The sequence below is a fragment of the Ursus americanus genome, chromosome 28 (genome assembly GCF_024610735.1).
Source record: "Ursus americanus isolate L20-20 chromosome 28, mUrsAme1.1.p, whole genome shotgun sequence".
Lineage (NCBI taxonomy): Eukaryota > Metazoa > Chordata > Mammalia > Carnivora > Ursidae > Ursus > Ursus americanus.
Genome location: NC_142154.1, coordinates 14,247,057 through 14,260,570, shown reverse-complemented (window position 1 = coordinate 14,260,570; position 13,514 = coordinate 14,247,057). Strand labels below are relative to the sequence as shown.

At 44.6% G+C, this 13,514-nt stretch overlaps 1 long non-coding RNA gene across 2 annotated transcripts in view; it reads right to left on the bottom strand.

Moving 5' to 3' along the window:
• LOC123790804 (uncharacterized) overlaps positions 1 to 13,514 on the bottom strand; it is a 95,752-nt gene that overhangs the window by 25,287 nt on the left and 56,951 nt on the right. For both annotated transcript variants that reach the window (XR_015722115.1, XR_015722116.1), the window contains exons 2-4: positions 7,805 to 7,889; positions 3,205 to 3,475; positions 545 to 725 (exon numbers count right to left, since the gene is read on the bottom strand). This is a non-coding gene — a long non-coding RNA (uncharacterized LOC123790804). The remainder of the gene's footprint in view (positions 1 to 544; positions 726 to 3,204; positions 3,476 to 7,804; positions 7,890 to 13,514) is intronic.

The window sequence follows — 13,514 nt, the reverse complement described above, 5'->3', positions numbered from 1 at the left end:
CAGCCTTGTAATTAGAGTTAACAATACTGTATTATGTATTTCAAAGTTGCTAAGAAACTGGATTCTTAAACGTCCACACCACAAGAGGAATGATAATTACGTGATGTGATACAGGTGTTAGCTAATGCCGCCATGGTAATCATGCTGCAATATATAAATGTATCAAATCAATATGTTGTACACCTTAAGCTTACAGAATGCTTATAATAATAATAATAAATAAACAGGATTGAGCATTTCCTGCCAAGTTAACAGGGCTGAAACTAACTGCATCGGTACTGTATGTCTTCCCCTGTCCTAATGCAAAAGTGCCAACTACGACCTTCCCTAAGGTGTCATCTTGAGACAGGGAGCGAAGGCAACAGGAGAAGCAGAGGAAGAGGAGTCAGGAAGACTCCTTGGATGAATCACATGAATACCCAACAGTAACCAAGCCAAAGGGAGCCATACTATATGACTGGCTCCCTGCTTGCAAGGTCACTAGCCGGGATGGGTCTCAGTACCCATTGGCAACTTATAAGAAACGCCGACCAGAGTCTCTTACTGTGGAGCCCAGAAGTCTGTGATTTCACAAGCTCTCCAGGTGGTCTCATGCACACCAAAGTTGGAGCAGTACTGCCAGAAAATGCTAATGATAGAAGGTAGCTGCAGCCGTCAGCCGGTCCGGATGGAAGAAGCCCGTGACTCATAAACAGCATCTCGCCTCCAGGATTCTCCGTCTGCAACTGCAAAATAATATTTGAAATAGCCACTTTCACATGTTGAAAGTTGGCCTTACGAGGTTATCTTGAAAAATCAAAAGCTGTGATAAAACTGAATTTGCATTTCCGCAAGGCCACATTTAACAAGGGTCAAAGAGTGGCACCCCTCTTTCGAATAGTCTGTGCCCTCCATTTTGCCATGGTCCCCACCAGTCCCAATTATCATGGATCCCCACAACCCACCTAGAGACCCGTCAGCCCCCTCTCATGTACATTTGGAACGACCAGTCCGGAGTTGGTTCAACTCCTCGATCCCCCATTCAGAAAAATAAAGCTCATGTCAGAGAGTTTAGGAAAAGTCAGCCAGCAATTTAGGAACAGAATAATGTCTTATATAAATGGTAGCTGGTGTTACAATATCATTTATTAAAAGAAAAAAATAATTTGAACCAGAACCCTGGCTTGCTTCTGCATCTGCTTCCCTTGTGACTGTCCTTGATGTTTATTTTCATGAGATTTCTCCCACATCAGAATGTTATTGGAAAAGGAACACAGGGTGATTTGCAGACTTTCATAGGAAACAATCCAAAAAGCAGTTTTGCTCTGATACAGACTACATCTTGTTTTGGTATTACCTAGTCAAAATGTCTCATTTCTTCTTTTTTTTTTTTTTTTAAGATTTTTATTTATTTATTTATTTATTTGAAAGAGAGAGAGCATGAGTGGGGGGTCACAGGGAGAGGGAGAAGCAGACTCCCCGCTGAGCAGGGAGCCGCATGCAGGGCTCTATTCCAGAACCCCAAGATCATGACCTGATCCAAAGGCAGATGCTTAAGCCACTGAGCCACCCAGGTACCCCCAAAAGGTCTCATTTCTAACAAATACCAGAAATTACACTTGCAAATGGTACGCTTGTGTTTGTGCTGGAAGACATTTCTCACGTATTTGTATAACGTGGATATTTAGTTTCCCAGATGATTCCATTTCATGCAACCAGGTTTAGGAAACACTGATCTGTTCCACCCAACCATAATTCAATTATCCTCTCTCTGCCACCCCTGACAGACGGGGTGGTCATTTTTAAAATTATTTTTAAGCCAATCGAATTATTGGAAAATTCTTTCTTATGCTGAAGTGAAATTCACTACCTGCAATGCCTGTTTTCTACCTGATTCCGTTTGAAAGCTCTTTTAGGACATATTGCACATCCCACCCCAACCGTCTCTCCACTGATCTTTATTTTGTTTCCGAACTGAGATCTATTGCCGTCATCATCTTTAGGAGCAATGATGAGATTAGTCTTTTATGAATATCGGCAAAGCCAGAACTGGGTCCAAGGCAGTCGTGCTAGTCAAAGCTATGTTGGCCTCGCACCATTTGGTAACCAGATCTGGGCACAATTTTTTTTTTTTAAATGGGAGTTTCCTGGTCTAGAACACTATGCTTTCAGGTTTCAAGTTAATAAGCATATCATTGCATAATTTGTTTTAAACTCAGCCTCAGGGGCGCCTGGGTGGCTCAGTCGGTTAAGTATCTGCCTTGGGCTCAGGTCGTGATCTCAGGGTCCTGGAATCGAGCCCCATGTCGGGCTCCCTGCTCAGTGAGGTACGCTTTTCCCTCTCCTTCTGCCCCTCTCCCCATGCTCTCTGTTTCTCTCTCTCTCTCTCTCAAATAAATAAATAAAACCTTCTAAAAAATTTAAAAAAATAAAGCCAGCCTCCTATATGACTGGTTGGGTGATGAACCCAGGAAGATGCCAACATCACCCAGCCCAATGCATGAGCCATCTCTGCGTCCACTCATAAGCGCCAGGGCACTGGGAATGAGCTTGTCGGGCCCTTAAACACAAGGACTACAGTCCTGACAGAATAAGGGGAAGTACAGCATTGTATTCATTGAGGAGGAGGCTTCATGAGGGGTCGGGTGGTGGACACTATACCCAAGTTTTGACCATTAACTAGAGGCTGTACATGGCGGGGGTGCGGGGAGAGCGTGGATTGGTTTGTTTGCCTTTCAGTTTTGGTTTTGGTTTGCTTTGTTTTTGCTGGTCCCTGTTTCCCTGCATTCCTCTTCCATCTTCCATTTTAAAATAATCAATCAGTGAGGGGCACCTGGCTGGCTCAGTTGGTAAAGCACGCAATTCTTGATCTCAGGGTCGTGAGTTTGAGCCCCACGTTGTGTGTGGAGATTACTTACACATAAGATCTTTTAAAAATAATAATAAATGAATGAAAATTAAAATTTTTTTAGAGAGAGAGCAGGCTCCACACTCAGCACAGAGCCTGACACTGGGCTCTATCTCAAGACCCTGAGATCATGACCTGAACCGAAATCAAGAGTCGGACATTTAACTGACTGAGCCACCCAGGTTGCCCCTGAAAATTCAATTTAAAAACAACTGCAGCCTATAATTCCAGGGAATGCCCCCCCCCAAAATAAAGAATAAGAACTACAGAGTGGCCTGGCATGCTCAACTAACATCCGTCTTTTTTCCACATCTTACCTTACACAGCAGACGTCATGGAACCTACATATTGCAAATATGAGCTTGGAATTTCTGTGTCTTTGTCAGAGAGAGATGAGTTCATTTCCGAGGCCTCACAGACTCCTCCTAGGATTTTATTCTATGGGACTGCATCTTTGCGGACAATCATTTCACTGGAAATGCGTTTATAAGATGTGACTTTTTAACCATTTACAGAGTGGAGTCAAGTGTGTCAAACGATGACTTGCCTTACGTTGTAGATACTGTTTCAAATTCCGTTGGATGGCTGCTTCAAAAGAAAAACAAGTGTGAACTCCAATGTATGTTTTTATTTTTAAACAGCTCCAGCAAATGGAGTCCCTTCTAATTGAAAGTTACCTGGTGTAATTACGCAGCCTCATGAACAATAGCAAAGTCAGTTTGCAATCACTTGATTTATTTCAAGTTTTGCCACCCTGCCGTTATTAAATTAATTCACCTTCTAATAAAAATAATTCCTAATGTTGAGAAAATACAGATAAGTAGAGAGAAGCTTTATTAAGATCATCAGTATTAAAACTAAATCCTTTTTTCTCATTAAAGAAGATACAGTCAATTTAATTAATTCACATTAATCCCTAGTTGACATTAAATTCATCTAAAAATCTACACTCATATAGATTATTAACACGGAGCCATAAAAAATGTTTAAAATGATTAATATATAAAAGAAACAGTTCTAAAGATTCAAGTGATTATATTTTAAAATGTTCTACAGGGGCGCCTGGCTGGCTCACCCGATGGAGCATGCAACTCTTGATCCCGGGGTTATGAGTTCGAGCCCCACGTTGGGTGCAGAGATTACTTTAAAAAAATGAAATCTTTAAAATAAATAAAATAAAATGTCCTGTGGATGAACTAATCTTCTGAGGTCACTTTTTCAGTTTATCAAATACTTGTAATTTAGAAAAACAACAAATCAGTGGAGTAAATTTTCTAAGGAAAAAAAGTAGAAAATTTTACTAGGATATTGACTTAGGATTGATATTTCCTTCTAAATTAACTGAAAGTGATCACACTATAAAAATTGAGCCCCAAATGATCTTCACACTTACATCATTTAAATTCTTATTTTGAGAGACGGCTCTATTTTGTGATGATTTCTGATATTTTGTTCCTTTACTTTTTCTAGAAAAGGAAAATTATTATAAGGTAATCAATAGTTCACCTCCAGCACTGTCACATCATTCTAGATTGTAAAGCCACCTTATTTATCTTTATGTACGAACTTATTTTAATTGGACTTTTAGAACTGACCTCTAATTATGAGTAAATATCAGGTGGCATATTTTTATTCTGGCTTTATAAATCTGTTTTCAGGCTCTAGATCACTTAACAAAAAAATGTCATCGTGTATGTTTAACACGAATTTCAGATTGAGTCCTCATCCCAAGTCCCTGCTGATCAGCGTTATAAAAGCGTAACTTCGGTTCATGAGCTCCTTCACACAGACTTCAAGTCTTCTACCAGAGCAAGACAAGTCAAGCAAAATAACTGTCCTTTCAATGTACACTGACGTAAAGAACCCACCTTTCACATCACGTAACAACAACAAGAAATAGACTTGTATTTTATCCAGCTTTTCAATTTCATGATAAGCCCTAGAGCTAATTAATTTAATAGACTAAAAGATGCCAATTTTCTTTATTTACTTTTTTTGTCTCGATAAACATTAGTGTGCTTGAGTGGACACCTCTGTTTTCCTTGGAGTTTTAAAGCTTCCTTTCATGTGGGAGAAAAATGGCTAAATATGTCAGGGTTTATCAAACAGAGCCTTGCTTTTTTGGCTGGTCCCTTTTGCCTTATCTAGCAAACACATTACCCTCTCCATCAAAATGTGGCAGAGCAAACATGCGGTAGGCCCTCACACATAACCAGAGCTACCTTTAAACAGCCTCTGGACTCTTTAAACTCAGCGAGAAAGCTGATTAGGTCCCAGATCTTGCACATTATCTCATTTTTGATAGCTGTGCTATGAAAAAGCAATAAAGAAAAAGCCGTCTAATAAGAAGGCCAGTTAAAGTGTCTGCTTACTTAAGAGCTCTACTTAAAAGGAAGGGGGAAAAAAGAACTGTGTAAACTGGTTTAACTATTTGCAAATCTCAAAGGGAGTAGCATTCAAAAAAAGAATTTATATGTGAGTTAAAGGGGAATCATGATATTTCCTTAAATCTCAGCATTCGCATACAGGAAACAACTTCATCCTATCTGCGGGGAGTTCTCATATCTCTGTTTAGTACATTGTAGGCAACTTTGAAGCTGTTGTTTGTCCAAATACCAGAAAGTCAAAGATCCCTTCCAGGCCTGTGGAACAACCACAAAAAGAGACATAGGAAGTTATGTATATTTCACTAACATTACCTTTCCCTGATCCAAAAGAGTAACTTAATTAAAACGTGAGAAAATATCTAACCCTGAAGCTGATGTGAAACATCTGAGACTCGCTTCTCTTAGCAAATAGAGCAATGACAGATGATATTTAGGGGGAAATAATTTTAGCAATATTTCTCAACATTTTAACACATGAGCAAAGTACAATGCCTGTTTCTCTGCATCACAACCTCCCCAAAAGTCCAACTTCTCAGGACTTTACACATTTCTGATGCATATGCAGAGTGGAGACAGTCTTACACCATGGAGCAGATTGAAAAGAAAAGATGTGAGTAGGATGTGGAATGCTGATTTAAAGAGATGAGGGGTGTGGTTCAAAGTGGCAAGGTCAATGTTAACATGTGTAAGAAAACATCAGCTCCTGTCTGGGCTTGTTTGCAAGATTTCGTTGGGGAAGTGACATAAAATGAAAACTATTCGTACCCAAGGTTCTGCGATCTAACTGTAACAAAAGCAAGTCATATCTGTATCCATGTAGAGTGACTGGGAGGGCGTGAGGAGGGGTGCTGTTAGCTGCTTTTCAAGGACTCTGGTTTCACTTAGCTCAGATCTTGAGTTACTATCTGGAAAGGCAATAGAGCAGCTCAAAAACATAAAGAAAGATATTCCATAGTTGAGGTAATGCTGATTTTATTCCCCACTGAAACGGGCATTGTCTTAATTTCAAAACTCAACATGTGAAAAAAATCAAACCCTGAAAAAATATATTATTTATTTCTTTCCCTTTCACATCAAGATCCTAGTTTTTAATCAACCTTCTAACATATGAGGAAACATCCCTTTCTGTTAAAAATAAATTTCAACTCAAACAGCTTAATAGAGTGTAGTGCGTGCCACATAGAAAAAGAGTATCGTAAAACCCGGAGGATGTTAAAATATGCCACGAAGGATTTAGGCACATCAGGCAGAATGAGGATGGAATGTGCCAGCATCCTTACCAATGAGGGGCTGAGAAGTCAGTCACATCGCTGTTTGCCTTCTTAAGGCTCTTAGTGGAGTTTCCCTGTGATTTGGTGTACAAACAGCTCAGTGGCGTGCCAACCACGCCCTGGAGTTGCATTTTACTTTGTTTACAAAGAAGGTGACTTGGGGCGCCTGGGTGGCTCAGTCATTAAGCATCTGCCTTCGGCTCAGGTTGTGTCCCAGGGTCCTGGGATCGAGCCCCGCTTCGGGCTCCCTGCTCCGCTGGAAGCCTGCTTCTCCCTTTCCCACTCCCCCTGCTTGTGTTCCCTCTCTCACTGCCTCTCTCTCTGTCAAATAAATAAATAAAATCTTAAAACAAACAAACAAAAAAAAGAAGGTGACTTAGTGTGTCTGGGGCCTCGGGAGACAGGGACAAGGACAGTCATCGCTTTGCCCCAGGGGCAGTTTTGCACTCAGCACAGCCCAAGTTTGAGTTGCAATGCTTTAATAGGACCGCTTGCTAATTAGAGTTTAAGTTGTGGAGTCTAGGCACAACATCTTGGGTGACCATAACTAAAAGCACTGTTGTCAATAATAAAATTAATTAATTAATATATGCTGATGCATATATGAGCTATGATAATAGCAGGTGCCAATCTAGTAGCAAATATACAGCAGACACAGCTTTAAGAGCCCCATGTATTAGCTCATTTCCTACAGCAGCCCCTGAAGGAGGTACTTATTATAACTTCACTAGATGAGGAAACCAAGGCACAGAGAAAGGAAGTAACTTGCCCAGCGCTGCAGAGCTAAGAAGTGGGCAAACTTCAAAGAAGTTCCTTTGTAGATGTGTCTGTGTGTGAATACGTATTAAATATGATAAAAGTGCTCCCACTGGAAAGAAATGGGGTCCCACCCAATTTATTTGTCTCCCCAGGAGACAACATGTGGAAGTTGGTTTTTTTTTTTTTCATCATTAGGGGTAATATACATTGAATTCTATTCAAGAAACTTGGTGGTAGATGGCTTTTAAAAGGTTTCTTTTCAATGCAAACTGATGATTCGTAAAACATTTTGGAAAATGGCTGCAAATTGATTCACATGGTGTCTCAAAACTCCTTAGCTCAACTAATTAAAATGTGTAGATTTTGTTCGCCACAAATTGGCCTTTCCTTCGCCTTGCTTGATTTGCCTTCGTATCCCCTGGTTGACACTCTGTCATAGGTAAATACTTCCTTTGTCAGTCTACCTTTCACTTTTCTGTGGATATTGTGTCTGTACTTACTTTTGATAATGACTTTTTTTTCTCAGCAGAAGGATGCATGTCCTGGAGTTTTGCAAATATTTTGGTTTTTGTCATTGAACACCATCTAGGGATAAATAGCAATATCAAAAAATTTTTTAAATGCTGAATATTATTTTATCAGCAAAAAAGGTACACCATCAGAGCCTCTCAAACCTTCCCCAAATATAAGGGACACTTAAAATATTAGCTGGAATGGAAAGTATAGATCACACTTGATTAATTTCCTTACCACCATTATAAAGTACACAATCAGGCAAATCCACACTAAAGAAGTAGGGGAAATGAATGAACAAGTGGATGAATGGATGAAAGAGGAAGGGAGTTTTAATTACAAATGTTGCCACTGCTGCCATCACTGGGGTATACAAGATTTTTTTTTCTGCAATGTTAACTGAAGAGCTGATGAGAAAAATAACTACTGAGATGTGCTGAATCATTTGGGGTGGTGCAATTATGCATTTCATATCATTTTTAAATGCTATGACTCCTCACCCCCTGGTGCGGCATTGTACACTTGTGCAATTGACCACATTGGTAATGACCTTCCCAGCTGATCTAGAATGACAAAATGAAACTCCGGTAGACAGAGATACATAGCAGTGCTAGGATTGCCTTTCCAGGCTTCGCGAGTCAACTCAAGAGTTTCTAAAGGACGCATGTAAAAGTACCAAACACAATAAACAACAGCACCTCTATTACTGAGAAATAGCACACATCTGAGACTATACCTTTACACACACACGCACACACACACACACACACACACACACAAAACCATTGCTAACCAAATTAATAGTAATCCAAGAAGATGCACAGAAAAACGTGTTCCATTTTGGAAATATTTTTCAAGCACAAATTGGTTGGTACACATACATACCCATTGGTACTTTGTTTGTGTTCATTTTTAAAAGCCAAGGAGAAAGTTCCTTTAATCCAGAAATCTCATAGGAAGTAATTATTCCTTGGTCCTTCAGTAGGTAGGGCTATTTTCAGAACCACTCAGATGTGCCCAGATTATTCGAATCATTTAATTGAAGAGACCCAAATATTAGGGACGTTTATGGACAGTTTGTACTTGTGGGAAAAAAAAAATCCTTCCTCACTCACAGGGGTCAGGGTCTGGGGGAGGGGGCGCGGGTCATTGAAGCCGAGTAAAATCTGCTGCCCAAGGACTTCAGGACCTAATTCAGGACCTAATTCCCAGTGCAACTTCAGGAAAAAAAGAACCATTTTGTCTGCCTTCCTCCTGCTTCCATATCCCAAACCTGTTATTGAAAGAAAGACAGCAAAGGAGAAGAAAAAGAGAAGCCCACACTTATTCGGCATTTTCACCACCAACACCACCCCACCACCAAGCCACCCCCCCTCCAGTTAAGGAAATGTTAGTCCAGCCACAAATTAAAATGAATAATCTGATTACACTGGGGGAACCAGAGTAAATAAAGGTTGTGTGCCCTGTAATTATACAAGCTGAACCATCTCAGGAGGTATTTAAAATATTTGGGGGTTGCAGGTGGAGAAAGGTTTCTTGGCAGTAGTTGTTCATTGAAATCTCTTACTGGATTTTTTTTTTTTTTTTTGAAACCTAGTCTGTGATGCAGAGCCTGCTGTGCTAAATTATGAACCAAAGGCTTTGGGGTGGGAACAATCAATCAAAATACCTGGGGTAGTGTGTAATGTGCATGCTCTTGTCAGCATGAGCAGGCTGCCCCTGAACATAGTCCCTCAGCAGGTTAAATAAATATGATACTATAGACAAACCGACAGGATCACACGGCTGCATCAATCAGCTGTTGATAAAATACAATCTTCCTTTAATACACACTGAGAAAGTTATTTAACACTTACAAAACCTATATCCATTTCTTGTCCTTTTTTTTTTTTTTTTTTAAGTCTTCTTCCAAAGTGTAACTCTTTTAAAGGGCACGGGGAAGAAGTTGCGCGATCTCGGGTGGAGGAAGGGCATTTAATGGAGCCAAAGAAACAGCTGTCGAACCAGGGGGTGTACCGAGAACAGCTGCAGGGGTGGGGGAACTGGCCAGAGGGTCCGTGAGAAGGCAACCCACACCTGCAGCTGTGCCACGGATCTCACAAACCTAGACACCCTGTTGCAACTACTCCTGCAGGGAAGTCATGCAGAAGCAAACCCATGTTACTTCCATTCCGTTCTCATTTCAGCTCATTTCAGCTCTGCAGTTTGCCTGCATCAGGAACAGATGAGCGAACTATTCTGGGTTTCTTGAGGGGGGATGAAGGGGGGGGTTGCAGGACAGAACATCATTTAAAAGGCGGGGGACTCCGGGGAACTTAGAGAGGTGACCGCAATAGAGCTGATGGTAAAGGGGAGATCGCGGATGACTTCACGGCGGTGAAACTTGAGGGATCAGGACTAGGGAAGCAGGAAGACGATTGCCTTGAGTTAGCGAGAGTGCAAGCGCGCGTGTGCTTTGTGGCTTCAGGAAAAGCCTGTCTCCGAGGACGTATTCCACGCTCCCCACCTGCAAACAGGCGAAAACGCCAGGGGTGGGTGCCAGGACCCTCTGGAGCGCCGGCCCAGGCTGGGCTGTAATTTAAGTCCATGTTGACTTTCACCTCCAGCTCGCGCCGGGCCTCTGCCACACGCTCGCTCTGCCCCAGGTTAACCCCGGGGTCCTCTCCGTTGTCGCGCGTGGACCCTCGACACGGCGCGCGCCTGTGGCTGGGCCCGCCGGGGAGTGGCCGAGCGCCGGAGGGGGGGGGTGTGCAGCGGCTGCGGAGAGGGGGAGAGCCCCGGGTAAATACTGACAGGCTATCTCTTAACAAGTGAAGATTAATGTCCCATCTAAAACTAAGCTCCCCTAAGTGCCGTCGCGGCAGCAGAAATACTGGGAGTGAGGAAAGGCGTCGCCTGTCACTCAAAATGCCGATCTTTCCCAGCCTGTTGAAATAACCCGCCCGGGCAGCTAGAGGTGTTGACGGCCACGTTTGTCAGCGCGTCGAGCAGCCCCGGACCCTCCTCGGCGGCGACCGGAGCTCGGAACCAATCCAATCCGGGCGTCAGTGGCCTCCGCCAGAGCTGCTCCTCCCTCGATCACGCACGCCCTCCCCGCCGGCTTCCCGACGATTCGCGCCGGCGAGGGGCTGCTCTGGGGACCCAGGGGCCTGGGGTCCGAGCGACTTAGGTCACCCCCTCCCCTTCGCACGCAGGCTCGCCCGGGCGGCCACCGCCTCGTAGGCGCAAAAGGCGACCGATCGAGACCCGGCACCGAGCCCCGACCGGGACGACCAGCCTCTACCCCCTCCCACCCTGTCCCTCTGCGGACGCCGGACGCAGCCCCATGTCCTATTCAGAGGCCCGGGTTCTCTAGGCAGGAGGCGGGGAGGGATCCAGGTGAGGGAGGGGAGGAAGGAGGAATCTGGCTGCCTTAGTAGCGCTTTCAACCCCAGAAAGTGGCTTAGGGTTCCTCCCCCCACCCCCCACCCCCCCGCCCCGGGTGCGGATTCCGCTTGCGGTGGCGGCGACCGGGGCCTCGGGGACTCGAGGAGGAGGCGCTAGAATCCTTGTAACCTTTTTGGAGACTTTGCGCTTTCAAGAGCTCTTTACCTGAAACTGACACCCGCAAGCACTCTCCGGGGACCTGTTGGGCAGATGGAGTGGCAGGGCCAGGCGGGGCCTGTTGGCGAGACACGGGGACATTTGTCATGGGTGACCCGGCGCCTCGGCTTCTGAGCCCACGCCGGCTCGGGGAGGCCTGCGCTAATGTAATAAAGCGAGAGCGACAAGAGGAAAGGCCTCTCTCGCCCCGGGGCCGCCACATGCTCACTCCGTTTTACTGTCAGGGCTGGTCGAGGCTGTGGCTTCATTTCATATTCCATTAATATTTACAGCAGCTATTGAATTTCCCATTACAAAGTTCACCATACACACTGCTAATATGAAATTTTAATAGTATTGTGCACATTATGAAAAGTCCCACCATTAAGAGGGGATGCGGGAGGGTCCTAGGGAGAAGTTGCCCTGGGAAGTTATCCTCCACTGAACGTTTGAAATGCTCCCACCCGCCCCCCAAGTCGTTAAATGAATTCATTTGCCACTATTAACATAAAGATGTGAAACGGTGGGCATGTTATCAATATTGAAATCAAAAGTGAGGGAGGGAATAAAGTGGGTAAAAAGCTTGCCGGTTAAATGGAGTTTGCGAAGTTGTGCGTGTTGGTGCTTGGCCTCGCTTACAGTTGTCTCCACTCCTCTACAGAGAGCACTCCCCGGGGGGGAAGGAGGCGGGTGAGGAACCGGCGGAAGTTTCCAGGTCCTGTGGGGCTCTGGCTGCGGCGGGTCCTACGTGGAGGCTTTTGGCGCCGCGGGCCGGCAGGTGTGTGAGGCCGCCCTCTGCTCCGGGCTTCCCTCCACTCTTTGCTCTAGTTCGCAAAGGTGCAGTGCTGGGGTGGCCCTGGGGGGGGGACTCCCCCCAAGAACCGTGAGTATCATCTGTTTGACACCTTCTCAGGACTGGCGCCCGAAGTTCCTGGCAAAAGATTGTCCTGAGAAACCCCGTTCCTTTTCCAGAGTTCTGCCACCTAGCAGAAAGGGACAAGTGCTAACTTGGAGGGAAAGGGGGAGGTGGGAGAAGGAAGAGAATGAATCTGGCCTGGACTGTTGGACGTGTTAATGCACAAATGGGACCCCAAAGTCCTGCCGCCTAAAGTGGCCCAAAGGGTGTCAAACCCAGAGGCTCCAAGATGGCCACACCGAGTCCTGGGACAGGGCTTCTCTCCACCGCGGAGCGGTGGGCTTGGGCTGGCTCATGATCTGACACAGAGGAGCGGCCGGGGAGAGCGTCCCCTTCTGCAAGGGCTCCCAGGCCAGTGGACTAGGGGCTGCGCCCACCTCCTAGTCTTGTCCGAGACCCACCCACCTGAGTGCCACCCTCCAGCCACCCTCAAGCCACCCTCCAAAGTGTGTCCAGCTTTCCCAGTTTAGGCAAGTGTAAGGACAGGCAACTTCCTGGAAGCCCCAATCAGCCCCCAGACTCCCTCTCGCTTCTTGGATTTAACCCTATCCTAGAAGGGATAGTTAAAACAGAAGCAAAATCATACTTTATTTTGTTAGGGGGTGCCTATGATGTAATTTCTTTCGTCTGCCCTAGGCTTTCACACCCCCTGCCCACCCACCCTCGCACCATCCCCTTCCCCACGCTCCTGGGGTGTAAATTAATGGCAGTACTTGCCGCGCTACTGTGGTATCTTAATAGGCTACTATTTCTGCAATGAGAAGGCAATTTCTGAATCTTTAGGTTACTTTTCAGCTCCAGGAAAATGACAGTACCAGAAGGTAACGATGGGTGACATTTCCACAGGAAGATCTGGTGTTGATTTTTTTCCCCTGGGTTTTAAAAATTATTACTATTATTCTTATTACCCCAATTTTGTCTGTGTCTTTTTTTTTTCTTTACAGCCCCTAAATGTGTCATGCTTTGTCACATCCTCTGTGTGTGTTTTTAGAGAACATTTGAATAAAAGGCTCGATGCCAGGTATTGGTGACACAGGGGGTGGAATTTTCAGCCATTCCACAAAGAGTTGGCCGCCTCTATTTGCATAAGGTCAGAGTAGCGCTTCTGATAGAACTTTAGCAGCATCTCTGTCTCTTAGCAACACTCTTGCACTCTTGGTCCCTGCATTAAATTGACTGGTCCCTTCCTTTTCTTCCTT